General features: G+C 38.6%; 1 pseudogene; it reads right to left on the reverse strand.

Annotated features, from left to right (window-relative positions):
• Window positions 1-5,537: 5,537 nt before the first annotated feature.
• Window positions 5,538-9,601, reverse strand: LOC109393171 (UPF0606 protein KIAA1549L pseudogene; annotated as a pseudogene).
• Between the last annotated feature and the right edge of the window lie 6,763 nt (window positions 9,602-16,364).

A 16,364-nucleotide genomic window follows, 5' to 3' on the forward strand; every position in this document is an offset into this window, starting at 1 on the left:
TTTAAATTGTTTCCTTTAAGAAAATTTCTTTTGCCTAGTTTCAAGGCTGAGCCATAGCCTATCACTTAAGGATGGGATGGAACAGGGAACTGACCCACAACAAAGCAATGGGCTTGAAAGGCAGCAGGCTCTGTGGGGAGCAGGGATGGGATGTGGTGAACTCCTTGAGCATACCCTTCTCCTCCTAATTCCTTCTACAGAACCCCTCCCTGAAGCATGCATGCACACTAGTCTTAACATTTCAACAACAATGCCAGGAAGACCTCTATCATGGGGTCCTCCAAATTTGTACAGAAAATATCCATGCTTACTGCTAAAGCTAAGTCTAAAGACTGGCATGTGGAAGGAGAAAAACAATGCAAAAGCAAAACTATCCTTTTAATTCCAGAGGATTATTGGAAGAGAAAAAGAAACATTAGACTTTGAAAATATAATCCCTAATATTTCCTAATATTTTCATTTTAAATAGCATCCCATCCTCACCGCTGAAAATGCATTATTTGAAATAGCAGTTAACTGGCAAGAACTGAGCTAGTTCCACTCCCACTTTGTGTGATATAAAAAAGACCACAGCGAAAAAAGAATAAACACACATGTAGAGCTAGCACAGTGTGCTCACCTAGCATTCATAGGCGGCATTATTTTAAATTTACAGAGATTAGATTCTCTGGGAGTCCTTCAGATGGGCATTAGCAGGTACTGATAGACTAGGGAGATCTTGGGGCTCACTCTTTAACTCCATCCAGAGAAAACTGGTAAGATTAGAACACCAAGCTCATTTCTGAAACTGTTTTATTTACTAATCTCACTGCCAAAATAAGTCCTAGCCTAGACCCTCCAATGAATTTCTGAATCTGTTGACAGAGCAGTGGTGCCTACTGGCTAGAATCAATGGTTCTCATCCCAGGGTGTACATTACAACCACCTGGTGAGCTTTGAAAGCCACTTAAGCCCAGGCCCAAACTGAAAACCAATTAAACCAGCATCTCCAGGGACACGGGACCCTGGCACCAGTACTTTAAAAAATCTCCCCAGGTAACTATAATGTGCAGCCAGGGCCAAGAATGACTTAGCTGCAAATTACTATTATCCAACCGTAGCAAGCAATTTCATTCGCTGGTCTCATACCTGAGTCAGCTATACTTATTTGCTATAACTCAGGACGATAAGAATATTTTAATCACAGAAGGATATTTTCTTTACAGAAGGATATCGTATCCATTCATTTAATGTCAAAGAAGTTAAACTATGACAAGAGCACACATTGAGGCTAAGTTAATACTGCTTTTAGTTGACACACTTGCTTGGGTATTTGTAAGATAGGACTAAAACAGGGCTTCTCAGCCTTGGCAGTATCGACATGTTGGGCTGGATAATTCTTTTTTGTGGGGTGGGGGCTGTCCTATACATAGTAAGATGTTTAGTATGATTTCTGGCTTTCACTCACTAGATGCTAGTAGCACCTCCCTCCTCGTAGTGACAAACAAAAATGTCTCCAGATAATAAAACAACGTCACAGGGATCCAGACATTTGCTAAAAAGAGGGAGAGGTAGGAAAAGGCGAAAGTAGGCAAACACTAATCCTGGAGGTTAATCCATTACAGTCAAAACCGCTGTCAAGATAAGTAAAATTTCTAGTCTAGCCATCCTTGACAGCTACTTCCTCCTGAGAACCTTTCCTCTTTCATTGTGACAGTCACTGGTTTTAAGGAATGCAACTGTTTGTAACTCAAGAAAGCGAGATGTCAAATTGGGGGCTGTTTAGAACTCCAGGTATGGTCTGGAAAGACGACTTTAAGATGCAGTGGAATTAACAATAGCTTTGGGTTTTCAGAATTTCACATGCTTCCCTTTCTCTTTCCATTTAACTATCTTTTTAGATGACAGGCATGTGCATAATGAAAACCAACCAGGGCTCAAGTCAATTTTCTGACACTACAAAACATATTTCATTGTTGGTGATTTATTCCATTTAGGAAATTCAGCTAGTTAAGCTCAATTTATGCGAAATGCATCAGGAAGGTGATAGAAATCTTATGATAAAAAATTTATATGAGTATGTTGTATATGTATTCTTTTTCAGTACAGATGGCTTCTATCTTGGGATATTAAAGTTCCAAATTGAAAATACAATGGGGCAGTCTTTTAAAAAATATTCTGTGGAGGCCGAGTGGCTCAGTTGGTTAAGAGCTCGCTCGAGAGTGCGAGCTCTGAGCAACAGTGGTTTGAGTCCCGGCCCGAGCTGAGCTGCCGCTGAGCTGTCGGCAGGATGGCTCAGCTAAAATAAATAAATAAATGAAATGAAATGAAATAAAATAAAATAAAATAAAATAAACATAAAAAATACTATGTGGAGAAGATGCCATGTAATGTCACACGAAAACATAGATGGGTTAGGGAAGACTTTAAGAGGTCATCTGGTACAAATTCAGTTCAAGCAAGATGTAAATACATCCACAGTGCATGCTCCACAATTCTTATTGTTAATTTCAAAATTGCTCTCTATTTGGGGGACTGTATGAAATACTCCCCACTGGCTGAAAAAACTCAGGTAAGCTTTGTAGCTATATGCAATGAAGAAGCCCCATTAGTGTATAATTTGGTTTTGTATATCCTACAGCTTTAGTGATAAACAAACAAATAAAAACTACCCTTTAACAGTAGTCCAAAGAAATCTCCAGGCTTCTTGTAAGATTTCCATCAGGAAAGCCCAGCAGAGAAATGCCCTACCTTGAATTAAAAATTTAAATTATTTCTGGTCCTGAGAATACATTTCTTCTTCCTCTTCTTTCTTTAAACCATATCAGAACACTTCCATTTTCTCTCTATGTATGTCCACCTCCTTCCAGCTCCATCAAGAAGATAGACTTCTACCCAGCCTCTTGAACTATGAAATCTATGAGTTGGTTTACTTGGCATTTTTCACAGTGTTAAGAAACAATGGCCTAAGATTTGGTTTTTTGTTGTGGGGGGTGGGGAAGAAGGTGAGAGACCTCTCTTTTTTGTCCTAACTTATAGGGACCCTTAGTTTTGGGAAGTGTGTCCTGCAAATACATATATATTTTCTTTTCTTTTACTTCTAAATTCAATATGTTGACATTTGTACAAGTTTAAGAGTTACTATTTTTCATCATTAGACATTTCTTAGTTTATTTGTTACTTATCGCTATAAAAAAAGTACTGTGTAAGTGACCTTTGTAACATTAGTCTAGAGCTTCACTATAAAGCCATAAAACTAGAGAGTAAAATAAGACAATAACTGACCAAAGAAATTCATCCTAATATAGTTTTATCATATCTCTAAAATTGAATTCTATATATTTAATCTTACAAAGATACTTGGATCTATTTCTTACATCATTTACTTTTCTCTTTTTTAGTAAAACTTTGAATATAACATGAATAAAAAATGAGTACATCTTAAAGCTCTTTGGGTTTTCCACATACAAAATTAGTCAAACTTTAGTTAAAAGCAGTAAGTCCCTTATGGGAGGAAGGAACTCCAAATACTGAGTAGTCAAAGCTAATTGACTAATAAGATAAACCTTAGGAAGACTCTGGACATTCCAGGAATACGTCTGGAAACCATCTCAATTACCAAACTCCCAAGTACAAAATGTTTGGGCCTGCTCCTTCCTGGATTTCTGCTGACTCACATTTTCATTCACACTAACAGATTTCTTATGTCTACATTCACATCCCAAATACTGCCTCCTTTCAAACCTTCACCCTGTTGTCTCTCTGTGCTGATGGTCACTGCACAAAGGAAAAAAGCTTTACAGTAATGAGTTCTTTAGGACCAAAGGGTTGCTCTGAGGGTGAAATGAGGGGAAGCTGCCATGTCACTCACTTGCAGCATTGTGCTGGCATTGCCACATTACGATTCGGTTGGGCCCTTGTAAGTTTTAAGTCCCTGTAGATGACGGACTTGCAATGTTTACTGCAAATAGAGGAATTGGTTATTATTAAATCTGTGAGTATAAAGGGACTTCTGAAAAAATGGGTGAGCTTCGTCTTTTCTTCCTCATTGTCCTCCCTTCCCTTCTTTTGTAAATTTATTTTTATTTTGTAATTACAGTTGACATTCAATATTATATTAATTTCAGGTGTACAGCATAGTGGTTAGATATGTATATAACTTACAAAGTGATCCCCTGATAAGTCTATACCCCCAACACCATACATAGTTATTACAATATTATTGACTATATTCCCTATGCTGTACTTTACCTTCCCTTCTTAAAGGGAGAGGCAATATAGATGGCAGGTAAGAACTTGGACTTTGGAGCCAAGCTGCCTGACTTGAAACTCACTCTACCACTTGCCAGCTGTTGAATCTTAGGCAAACTATTTAACGTCTCTGTGACTGAGTTTGTTGATCTGCAAAACTTCTCTCTCAGAAGGTCATTGTAAGGATTAAATGAGTAAATAGATATACAACTCTCACAGCAGTATCTAGCACCTAGTATGTACTCACTTGAAAGAAAAAAGAAAAGGGTTCCCATTGAGTATCAGGTGATCTCTGACATGTGGGGTATTCTGTGTACAAGGACAACACAACCCCCCTTTATATCACCCAAATTCAAGCCCTACTAGAGATTGACGAGCACTTCTGATTCCCAGTCTCAATCTCCCAGGAGAGAAAATATGATCGGCCTCAAATATTCTGGGGATCCCCCACAAATCTGAGTCTCTGTAGCCATAAGGCCATGGCTCTTTAGTACATATGGAGTTTTAGGGATCCACTCTGGGGGTAGTTCTTAGCAAAAAGGGAGGCATGAGTTGAGCAGATACCTCAACAAGCACCTGCTACATTTATTATACTATTCTGCTGAACTGCCATAAAAAAATAAATAAAACCAACTGGTGGCTTAAACAACAGCAACTTCTTTTCTCACCATTCTAGAGGCTGGAAGTCTAAGATTAAGGTGCTGGCAGGGTTGGTGTCTCCTGAGGCCTCCGTCTGACTTGCAGATGGCCACCTTCTTGCTGTTGCTCACATACCCTTTTTCTCTGTGCATGTACATCCCTGGTGTCTTCTTATAAAGACACCAGTCTATTGGATTAGGGCTCCACCCTTGTGACATTTTTTTTCTTCTTGTTACAGAAAATTTTTTATTTGTACTAAGAGAAACATTTTAGGAGAATGGGAAAGAAATATTTTTCATAAGACCTAAGAGCATATTCATGGCCATTTGAAATTCTGCGGCAGGGTGAACCTTATAGAATATGCATATTTTAGAAGAGTGTCTTCACAGGAGTGCAACTCATGGGTGCAATGACACGTGACAGGATGTAAACAGCTTGATAGGAGGCACCAAACTGTAACTCATCATCTGGGGAAGTTTGATGGGATTAGAACATTTGCAGTTTAGAAGCATCACTGCATGTAAGCATGTGCTTCATCATATGAAACCACCAAATCGCTGTTGGATATCTCATTGTCCCCATGGCACAATGAGGAGTTATGAAATCAGGAACAAATCCAGCTTTTCAACATTGCTATGAACTAAAAGAAGACTGTGTCCAAATGAATTCTAACCCATGGCGTTGGTTTCTATTGAGTTGGCCATATCCACTGTTAGGATGTCTCTCCTCCTGCAGTCGCTGCCGAGCCACAGAAGGTCCGTCCCTGTTTCCCCTGGACTCAGGCTACCGAGCCTGCCGGCTTCAGTAGACAGAGTTCTTCACCTGTTGACTGTGTTTGGATTCAGCAAATGGAGCACACAGTTCTGGGTCTGGATCTAACACACGCTCGATTTCTCTTGAGGCTTTTTCGTACATCTTTTTTCTTTCCGTTTGAGCTTTGTGTCTGCTATGGGGAAACTGTAATATCCGTTCCTCTTAGCTTTGAGGCGCAGCTTGTCCCAATAGCGCCGATGTCTAACTTCTGTGTCAGGGCTTTGTTCACCTCACTGCTGAGGACTGCCAACTCCTGGCTCCTATGTGAGGTGGGCGCACCACGGGGAGGGCAGTGGGCTTTATAGCAAGGAGCTGCACAGATTCAGAAGACGTGTTAAAGGGATCAGCAGCCGTCTTGCCAGAGCTGTCAAAAAGACTTGCTCCTTCCCATTCATCGCTTGCTGGCATAGTTCTCTTTCGTGCCTCCTCCTTTGTCACTTTCTGCTGTGCCATTGCATTCTAGGGTGAGTGCCTCCCTGAGCTGGGCTTCCCCATTGCTGATGACACAGTGTTTCTCACTGGGCAGCCTGCTCTTTCTGGCCTTAGTGGACTTGGCCATCTTGATGGTGCTTCAATCCTGGGCGACGTCCCTTTCCTGCAAAGCAGGAGCATCTCTAACAGGTAGTGGGAGGATCACTGCCGCCTGGGTCACAGAGAGGACCGCCTCATCTGCTGCTTGCTGGCCCAGATGTTGTTTGGCATAATCAAAGCCTTGCACAGCCTTTGCTCTTGGAGGAAGGTTCATCACAGTGTCGGACTTGAAACCCTTCTTGTCCTACCGGCAGAGCATGGCAGTGATGATCATGAATGATGACCATGACCATGGACATGGGTACCAGCACCACAGCGATGATCCACAGGTTGTTGGTTGGGTTCTTCACCATGGGGTCAGCTTGCAGAAGGACAATGTAATGCAGGGTCAAGGCCATCTTTTGGGAGCCAGCAATGCTCAGGATCTTGGCAGCTGCAGTCCCCAGCAAAGGCTTCCGGTTGTACAGGTTGTAGTTAGTCAGCTTCTCTGGGTTTTGGGTCCTGGCACCTGCTGCATCTTTACCATCTTCACAGTGTAGTTCCCAGGATGGTGGCCCATTTAAACTGCCAGCCTTGCTGCTGGGACATCATGAACAGCAGAGCCAGGTGCTGCTCTATGACCCTGGTGAAGCTCTGGCTGTGCAGACCCACCAGCGAATTATACATGCCCTGCAGCCCTGTAATTACCTCATAGTCTCTGGTTGTTTCTGATATGTCAAGGTTGGGATATTCCAGCGGTTCAGCAATGGTGAGCAGCGGGTAGGTGAGGTAGAATCCCACCAGCTCACCCGAGAGCTGGTGGAGGGGGCTGTTGGCGATAGTGCCATTGCGGAAGGAGCTCTGATTGCCCACCGTGAACACCAAGGTGACTGCCTGGGAGGCGTTGGACATGCTCGCAGTCTGAGCCATCAGGTTGCTTTTGGTATTCAGAACCTTCCTCTCTGCATCCCCAAAGGCCTTCTGTAGCCTCTGTCCCATTGTCTGAGCAAACTCACAGGACTGTACATTGTTGGACTGGCTCACAAACTGAAGCACTGTTTTCATCTTGGAAGCAGCCTGCAGGCTGGGGATTCCATGGGGAGGCAAGTACTGCCACAGACTACAAGGGCTATGTTGCTTCAGATCTGCAGTGATGTTGCAGACTCCATAAACACCCAGCGTTTTGATCACTATGGCGGGCAAGTACAGCAGCCTCCCTTTGGTAGCATAATAACCAACTGTGATGTTGAGAAAATGTTCCAGAACATCCACCTAAGCCGAGACATCATGCTGGTGGAAAGCCGTCCTCAATGCCTGTGTGAGCCCTTTGCCTACATTGGGCTTCAAGGTTTCACTGATTTGCGTGCTCCAAAAAGAGAACTGTCTGCACCAGGAGCTTACTTGATATCCGACACTGTAGGTTGGATGCCTGATGCAGAGGGAAGAGCACTATCTGAGTTTTCTGCCGTCACACCTGGCAAGCGCTGGTGCAATAATGGATGTCAAGGCTGCTGTGATTGTCAGCAGGCACATGGTGGACGCACTAGGTGTGTCTGGGTTGGTGGGATTTGGGGAGCTTGTGTGCATGGCTTGTGGTTTCCTGGGGAAGTGTGTTGTGGACAACAGGCCAGAGGCATTACCCATGTTCCTTTGCATGGCTGTATGAGTGCACTGGTGTGTGCTGTTCTTGCAAACATGTAGGCTGGTGTGATCGAGAAGGCTGGATGGACTGCCCCTAGTGGTGACTTCTTTGAACCGTAATTACTTCCTAAAGGACCTATCTCTAAAAACAGTTACATTGGAAATTCGGGTTTGAGCCTGTGGATTCTGAGGGGACACAATTCAGTCAATAGCATTTGTCTTAGAAAGACAGCTTCTGTGAGGTTCTTGTCTTGGAAACTGGTGCAGAACAGGTTTGCCTGGCCTCTAGTTAAGTTTTAACCTTAAATCCTTTGATGACTATAATACTAGGAGGTGGTGGGGCAGTGGATAAAATTCTTCTCTTCAAGCTACTTATTAAAGGTGACTTAAAGCCTTGGTAGTGTGGACGACTTCTAACAACTATATCATTCACTTGTTGCTGAAGCCAGGGCTGTTCAGGATAGGGAATTGATTGAATATTGTTTAAGTATGTACTTGGTTTAATTAATGATTAAAATTATGCCTATGTATTTCATATATATTTTAATATAATTTATACAGATTTTAAAGTGTTTATGTGCTTTAGTTCTTGATACCATAAATGCTTTGATCCATGCTGCAGAGTAGACTCAGTAAGGGAAATGCATTCCACAAAGGTACACCCCTCTCCCAGGCTTTCCTTATCAGGCTGCTTAAAACACTTCTCATAATTTTTCATTTATCTGAAAACAAAAGCCTCCTGCATGTCTTTATTATGCTGAGAAAGATGTGTACTCTCCAGGTTATTTATGCTAAAGTTAGGAGGCTTTTCTTCAAATAGAATGAAATCTCAGTTAAGCAACAAATAAGAAAAAACAAATGTCGCTAATTTAGGTAGAAAGTTATGCAAAGAGACACCAAAATAAGAATAAATTCTAAATTCCTCTAAAAGTTCTTTCTTCTTTGGAAATATTTTTTTCCTATACATCATAATTGATACTGTCTCCTTGGAAACAATCCTGAGAGACTAGTTGGGTTACTGGAAACCAAATAGTTTAAACTTAAATTTTAGTAATGCATTGCCTCTTCCTATTACCACCAGTCTTGTTACTAAACATAATTTGAGTACCTTTCTATCGTGTTAGAAGTTAAATCTGATTGAAAGATGCTCCAAGTCAGAAATGTGAGGTAAAAAGGGTACACACACAATTCTCAGTGTAAAGTAATACATTGACATTTTGATTTTACTCTTCAGTTTCTTGGGCTAGGTTAAGGTGGCTGTGTGCCCACAAGACAAAGCCAGCTTCCTGAGGCTGCAAGAGTGCGTGGGAAATTCAGTGAACTAACACCATGAGACTTGGTGGGTTGGCGGTGGGGAGCCAGCTTTTTCTCCCACATGACATTCCAACACTACAGTTGGCTGCTATTTAAACCAGAGTTATTAACAATTTAGCTGAATTTAACAAGTCCCCCATCCTCCCACCTCCCCTTTAATTATAGTATGTAAGGCACTGTCCTAGGGATCTTGGGGGTGAGAAAGTGAAATAGACTTGGCTTGCAAAGGAGTCACAATTCAGTAAGGAGAATCCAATTGCCTTCACTACTCAATGCAATCTTATCTATTATACTGGAGATACAGCAACCATCTGGAAGCACAGAAGGAGACAAACTTGTAGACGAGAGAGATGTGTAGGCACAGTGAAGTCAGTGCTGGGTGTACACGACTCTGTCCCAGTACAGGAACCATACCAGCAGGAAGCTGGGCAGGTGACTTTCCACCAAAACCCATAAGTGACATTGGGATGCTCAAGTGGGAAGAGGGGAAGAAGACATTCAACCATCTTCCTGGAAGTTAGTATCACTTCTCCTATTGAGAAAGGCTTTACTTTAGTTTTTATTTTTTGCTACGTAGAGGCCAATATTCTTGGAAGTGAAGAGATGGCTTCCAGTTGTGATTTAGGACGGGAGCTTAAACTTGTGGAAAGCGACAACCCTCTCTCTGGTCAACGACAAAATAGTTAGCAAAGAAATTTTTGATGTTAAAGTAAGTTTATTAAATGTGAGTTCCTCTGTTTCTCAGAAAATTAAAGCATTACTTATGGCAAACAAGCTTATTTATTAGCATGTGTTTACTTTGTGATGCAGTGTTTTACAACTATTATAATTGAATATGCATGGCTGAACTTTTTTGTTTGTTTGTTTTTTGGCACAGCCATTAGAAATGAGGGGCATAAATGCTCCTTTTTCTACTAACAAAGCATATATTTGAAGTTACTGTCTTCTGTGGATCATGTTTTATTTAATGTTGGAATTTAGATGTAAAGACTTCATTGATCTAATACTAATTTTATTTTTTGGCAAAGGCCTCTGGTTTGCCAAATTCACTAGTCACTATGATTTGATTTGGAAACCTGGGAAATAATGTGTCATCGGAAAAGTCATGATGCATGTTTGCAACAGATGGCACTAGTTCATTTTTGGAAGTACTGCAGTCATTCACATCTATGTTATTGCTATGTCATTTTACAGCTGACATTTCTACCTTCATTCTAAAAAAAATTTGAGCGATTTGGTTGAGTTTTGGACATTTCACATCAAGTTGAAGATGGAAGACCAAACTGCATTTTTGCCATATTTTACTGTTTTACTTCCATAAAGGGAAGAACGCGTGTCAAGCTTGTGAAAAGTTGCATCAAGTTTACAGTGACAATGCTCTACAAGAATGTCAGTGCCAATGATGGTTCATGAAATTCCGTGCTGGTAATTTTGATCTCAACGACACTCTTCGGTCAGGGAGGCCCACCGAGGTTGATGACGACAAAATAAAGGCATTGATCGAGTCAAACCAACATTACACAACATGAGAGATTGCAGAAACATCGAACATCCATCATTCACGACCACCTGAAGAAGCTGGGATATGTAAGCAAACTCAATATTTGGGTTCGCATGAACTCAAAGAAGTTCATTTGATGGTGCATATAAACACCTGCAATATGCTCATTAAACGTGAGGAAAACGATCCTTTTTTGAAGCAACTGATAACTGGTCATGAGAAGTAGATTGTTTACAACAATGTGGTGCACAAACGGTCTTGGTCCTGAAGTGATGATTTGCCTCAAACAACATTGAAAGCAGACATTCATCAGAGGAAGGTTATGCTCTCAATGTGGTGGGATGTTAAAGGTGTCATGTTTTTTGAGCTCCTATCAAGAAACCAAACAATTAATTCAAATGTGTACTGTAGGTAATTGGACAGTTTGAATGAATCCATCATCCAGAAACATCCAGAGATTGTTAATTGTAAAGGAGTTGTGTTCCACTGTGACAACGTGAGACCACACACGTTTGATCACTTGTCAAAAATTATTGGAGCTTGGATGGGATGTGTTGCCACATCCACCATACTCACCTGACCTTGAGCCGTCAGACTTCCACTTGTTTTGCTCACTCTCTTCAAAACTCCTTGCGTGGTATAATGTTCAATTCAGATGAGGCTGTAAATCAGCACCTTGTTCATTTTTTCACAAATAAAAACAGGTCCTTCTATGAACGAGGAATTATGACACTCACTGAAAGATGGCAAAAGGTTATCAAACAAAATAGGCAACATATCATTGATTGATCTTTGTTTTTTATATAAATGACTTTTGAAAAACATAGACAAAATACATCATAACTTTTCTGACAATCCAATAGAAGTGATACCTTTACAAAATCATAGTAAAAGAATAAGAGTTGGCTAAGCCTGGCTCTAATATTTGGTGATCATTCATTATGTCTTGAAATACAGTGAAGAGTTTGAAATCGAAGTGGCATAGGTGATAACTACTATTTATTATATAAATAATTGGTAGCAGAACTATCTGGAGTGTATTTATTCATAAATTGAAAGAAGATTGATCCAAAGTTGCAGCTTCTTCAAGGACTACGCCCACCTAAGCAACATGAACAGCACGTGAAGAAACTCCAAGACCCCCCTTTTCTGAATTGCCTTCTCAATCTGTTCACCAAAAGAGACTTTCCTCTTCTCATTATCTTGAGTACGGACCTTGAGGCTTTATTCTTTCATTTCTTTATCTACTTTGTTATCCAGTCTCAAAGCCCACTATCTAACACCTTCATGGACCGCCTTTGGCAATAATTCTGCTGCTTCTTTCCTACTAAATACTGCTTTAGTAAACATCTTAATTTGCCATAATACAAATAAATTAACAAATAAGCATGCTTTCAATATTTTTAAGGCATATTAACATAAGAACTGGGCTGCTTCTTAGCATACCAGATTTGAGTTTTTTGGCTTCTGATGCAATTTAGAATAGTAAATTTGAAAACATAAATTAAATGTGTTCATTAATAACAAAATATGCTAAGGATACTGGGCCTCTAAAGTTGAGACTAACATCAAAAGCTTACTTAAAGACAGCTTTTATTGGAATTTCAGATATATAAAAATAGCATTGGAACTGCAGGCAATCTCATTTATAAAAATAAAAAAATAAAGTAAAATATAAAAATATTTAAATCACAAACTATTTTTGCCTGCAGTTATGATAAAGTGTGGGAAGGAGTTGCCAAGGAGGTGGGATGATGAGGATGATAATGATGACGATTTAGTATCATGTAGAAATACAAAATCTCATGCTATTTGTGCACATTTGATATGCTGATGTTGACTAAAACATTCTGTCTGTGTCAAAGAACTTTTTTGAATATCCTAAAAATAAAAATCATCCAAATGTCTATGAATATTAAACATTTATGACCACCTATTTTTCTTCTGAACTTCCATAACATTTCATTTATACTTTTATTATAAAACTTATCTCTTTAGCACTTGTGTATAGCTATTTGCATATCTTAGTTTCCTCAAAAGCCTATAAACTCTTTGAAGTCATACTATATGTCTAATTCGTGTTTCAATATCCCTATAATACCTATCCCAGAAGTCAATAAATGATTATGGAACAAATGAATAAATGAGAATAACAGGTGATGTGATTTTCACTATCATCAATTCTAGAATAAATGACAAATTTGTATCAGAATGCAGCAGATTTTGGGAGAAAAACTCTATGCACGTGGGGGTCAAGAAGAGTAATGCACATTCCTGAATGAGTGAAGGATAGCGGATGACTTCAAAGCCACCAGCAGACCATTTACTTTATCTGGGATCAAGGACTCTGCATGGATAAAAGGCAAAGGAAGTCATCCTCCTTGAAAAAAAAAATGTTTTCTTAACGTAGAGGGTTTGCTATCTAAAGCTCCTTTAATTCCTTAGGTTCAGCCCTATGAAATCACTCTCCTTGAAGTTGAATCATCCAAATCCCAAAATAATAATTTGGGGAAATATAAGTTGCCATAGAAAGCATAGAGTATGGTAGAATTATAAGTCTAGCATTAGGAAGATTTGATCTGTTTATAAAACTCATTCATGAAAGAATCGTGGTTAGAACTCGTGCGAACACATTCACCTCCACACTTGCTTAAAGAATATGTATAGAGAGATGCCTTCACACAAACAGTGGACAGCTATAATTCATACATTATGTAAAGCAGGTGTTTTCATACATGTAAGTTTGATGTGGTACTTGTTTTTTGTTTGTTTGTTTGAATGCTTAAGAAAAGAGACGTTGGAGGGAAATATACAAATTGTTTTACATTGTTTTCTTATTAAAAGAAATCTGCAAAACTGGTGAAGAATGTAAATACTTAACAATTGATCAATGAAATTCTTCCAGATTCTCTCATTGCACAGATCTTCTCTCTCTTTTTAGCCTCAGATTTGGCAGCTGTAGCAGGATTGTGGTTTCATGAAAAAGTAGATTTTGTTTTCTTTTTAAATGTCTACGGTTATACAAATGTAAAACTTTAGAATTTCAAAATACAATAAAAATTTTCCACTTTATAGGTTTTGATTAAATGTATTTTAGAAGCTTCACTATTCTTTTGATAGTAGCTGGCAGATCCAATCATGTCCCCATATGCTTTCTGCTATTTTAAAAGAAACAGAACACAATTGCCTCAGAGAAGCACCATGTGTTTCTAAAGTGTGAATCTGAAAACCATCCATCTGGTCATGCTGGCATCTTTCTGAATTGCATGTGATTGAAAAAAAAAATGTATTCAACATTTTGTAACTCTGACTAGATGAGAAAGATAATAAGGTAAAGGAGATCTTTTTTTCATTTCCATTTATTGAAAATCAAGTCTTCCTTCAGCCTGAAATAAATACCTTGCCCAGCCTTCCACCTGGATGGCCTCAGTCATCCATCAAGACCCAAGTCACATGTCTTTTTCTTAGTGAATTCCTCTGTAACCCTAGCTCTGTATTGTTTTCACAACTCTATTCATACTGAAAATGTATGAAAGTGCTTATTTATTTTGATTAGAATTATTTTTTTTTAAAATATTGTCTCTCCTATAATCTGTGAGGTCCTAAAATGGAAGGCAGATGGTCTTCAATGCAGTTTAATTCAATAAAATATTATTACACTATTCCAGAGACTAAGTTGAGGGGCTGCAGAGATAGTATTGAATAAGCAGAGATTATTTTTGCCCTAAAGAGATTACAGTCTAACTGGGAAGAAAAAAATTAAGCAACTAATTACACTTCAAGGTGATGCTTAGTGAGGAGATAACTACATCTGAAGCTTCATGCAGATAAAAATAAATTAGGAAGTTTAAAGTCTCTTTAATGCCATTTCTATTATTAATAACTTTTGTATGACAAACATTCAGAATAATTTTCTAGATTGGTGGAATCATTGGAGGATCAATACTACACATTTCTTGTGAAGGTAATAAATAGTCACTGAATTATGGGCTAAGCATAGTGCTAGGTTTTATACGTATATTATTTTATGCATTTCTAAGCCCTCCATGCCGAAGTTACTTTTGCTTTGTTTTTTTATTTTTTCTTAACTTGTTAAATTAATCCTAAAAATAAGAGTTTTTTTCAGATTCTTCAATAAATGAATAAGTTATATTGAATCATTAGTTTCAAATATATGATATTGATATATGCCTATATATTAATCAAATAGGATTAATAACTTTACTAAGAGACTGGGATTTGTTGCCAGGGTGACTTGTTATATTTTGACCACATTGAAACGCATACTGGGTCAGTTGTTAAGAAGAACAATTCAGTGAAAAAAAAAAATCAGTCCATCAGATTTTGGTTAAATTAATTGTCATGGAATTTAGTTCATTAATAAAATAATCTGTTTCTGCCCTGAATGGGACAGCTTGATTGTAACTCCTACAAATTCCTCCAGGAAAATCATCATTTCTAATTCTTTTGAACTTCATTACAAGTCTCTGGACTAGAACTCTGCACCAAGTGAAACTTAGTCCAAGTTCAATAAATCAACTTGGACCTTTTTAACATACTATTAAAATGCAATAAATTTAATTAATACACACTCTTTTATTCACACAGGCACCCTTTGCTATCTCAACTCTCTCTTATAATGGGAGCTCTTTGGCTATGCAAACTCTGGAACTGTATTGAAGTACTAACACTCCAGACTACAAAAAGCACTAAAGAATATGGATTTCGGACATTCTTAGGATAGGTAGTGGTGGTCAGTGCACTGTTGGTAGGGAGATTCTCTTCAGCAGAGATGGGAAAAAAGTGGGTGTTGTTACAAGAGTAATATGAGAGAAGTTTAAAAGATGTGCTGGAAGAGAGAGAGAAAAGAGAGGTTAGAATACTAGCTAGGAGGTGATGATACTGAAAATTTAATTTTTAATGCCTTGTAAAAGGAAACATTTACTTTTTCAATATTTTAAAAGTTGTGTGTTAGAAATAAATTTGAAATCCAAATTATTGTCCAACAACGTTGAGTGTATTTGCTACTCTGTTCCGTTTCGAGAAATCTCTGCTGAAAGTTGTGTGATCTTCAAGTGAGTGTAATGAAAAGGGAGAAAAAAACCTTGAAAATCTCTCATTTTGTCATGACTGAACTTAGGGTGGATGACTCACAGTGTGAATTCAGGTTAAATAATTTAACCTTTTTCTCTTATTCAACCCATCTGGGAAGCTTGAATCCAAGCACTTCACTATGAAACAGATGGTGCACCAAAGCTAAATTTTCCCAGACTAAAAAAGAAGAAAATGTGTTATCAGCACTAAAAGAACCAAACATGGAAAAAGAGTAAGAATTAAAAGAAAAAGAGCTATAAACTGGATCAAACCTTTTCCTCTGTAAAAAAAAAATAATAATGTAGTACTTAAAAAATAAGGCCTGTGAGATGATTTGGAGACAAAGTTAGTAAAACATTTCCTAAGTGCCATATGTGTAAAGGTGGTCATGATTAAATGGTATATATGGAATTTAAATTACTCTTTGTTGGCACAGAATTGTGTGCTCATTTACTTATATGTCTCAGAAAACAAATATGATTATTTAGAGTACTTTCAGGCTACCTATTTGATATCTGTAAGTAAATACTAATGAAAACAAAGATTTCTTGAGAAAATTTATGGGACCCATCTGATTATAGCACTGCTGAAATTTAACACTGCTTGACAAATTAAAAAAAAA

Source organism: Hipposideros armiger, unplaced genomic scaffold, assembly GCF_001890085.2.
Source record: "Hipposideros armiger isolate ML-2016 unplaced genomic scaffold, ASM189008v1 scaffold_368, whole genome shotgun sequence".
Lineage (NCBI taxonomy): Eukaryota > Metazoa > Chordata > Mammalia > Chiroptera > Hipposideridae > Hipposideros > Hipposideros armiger.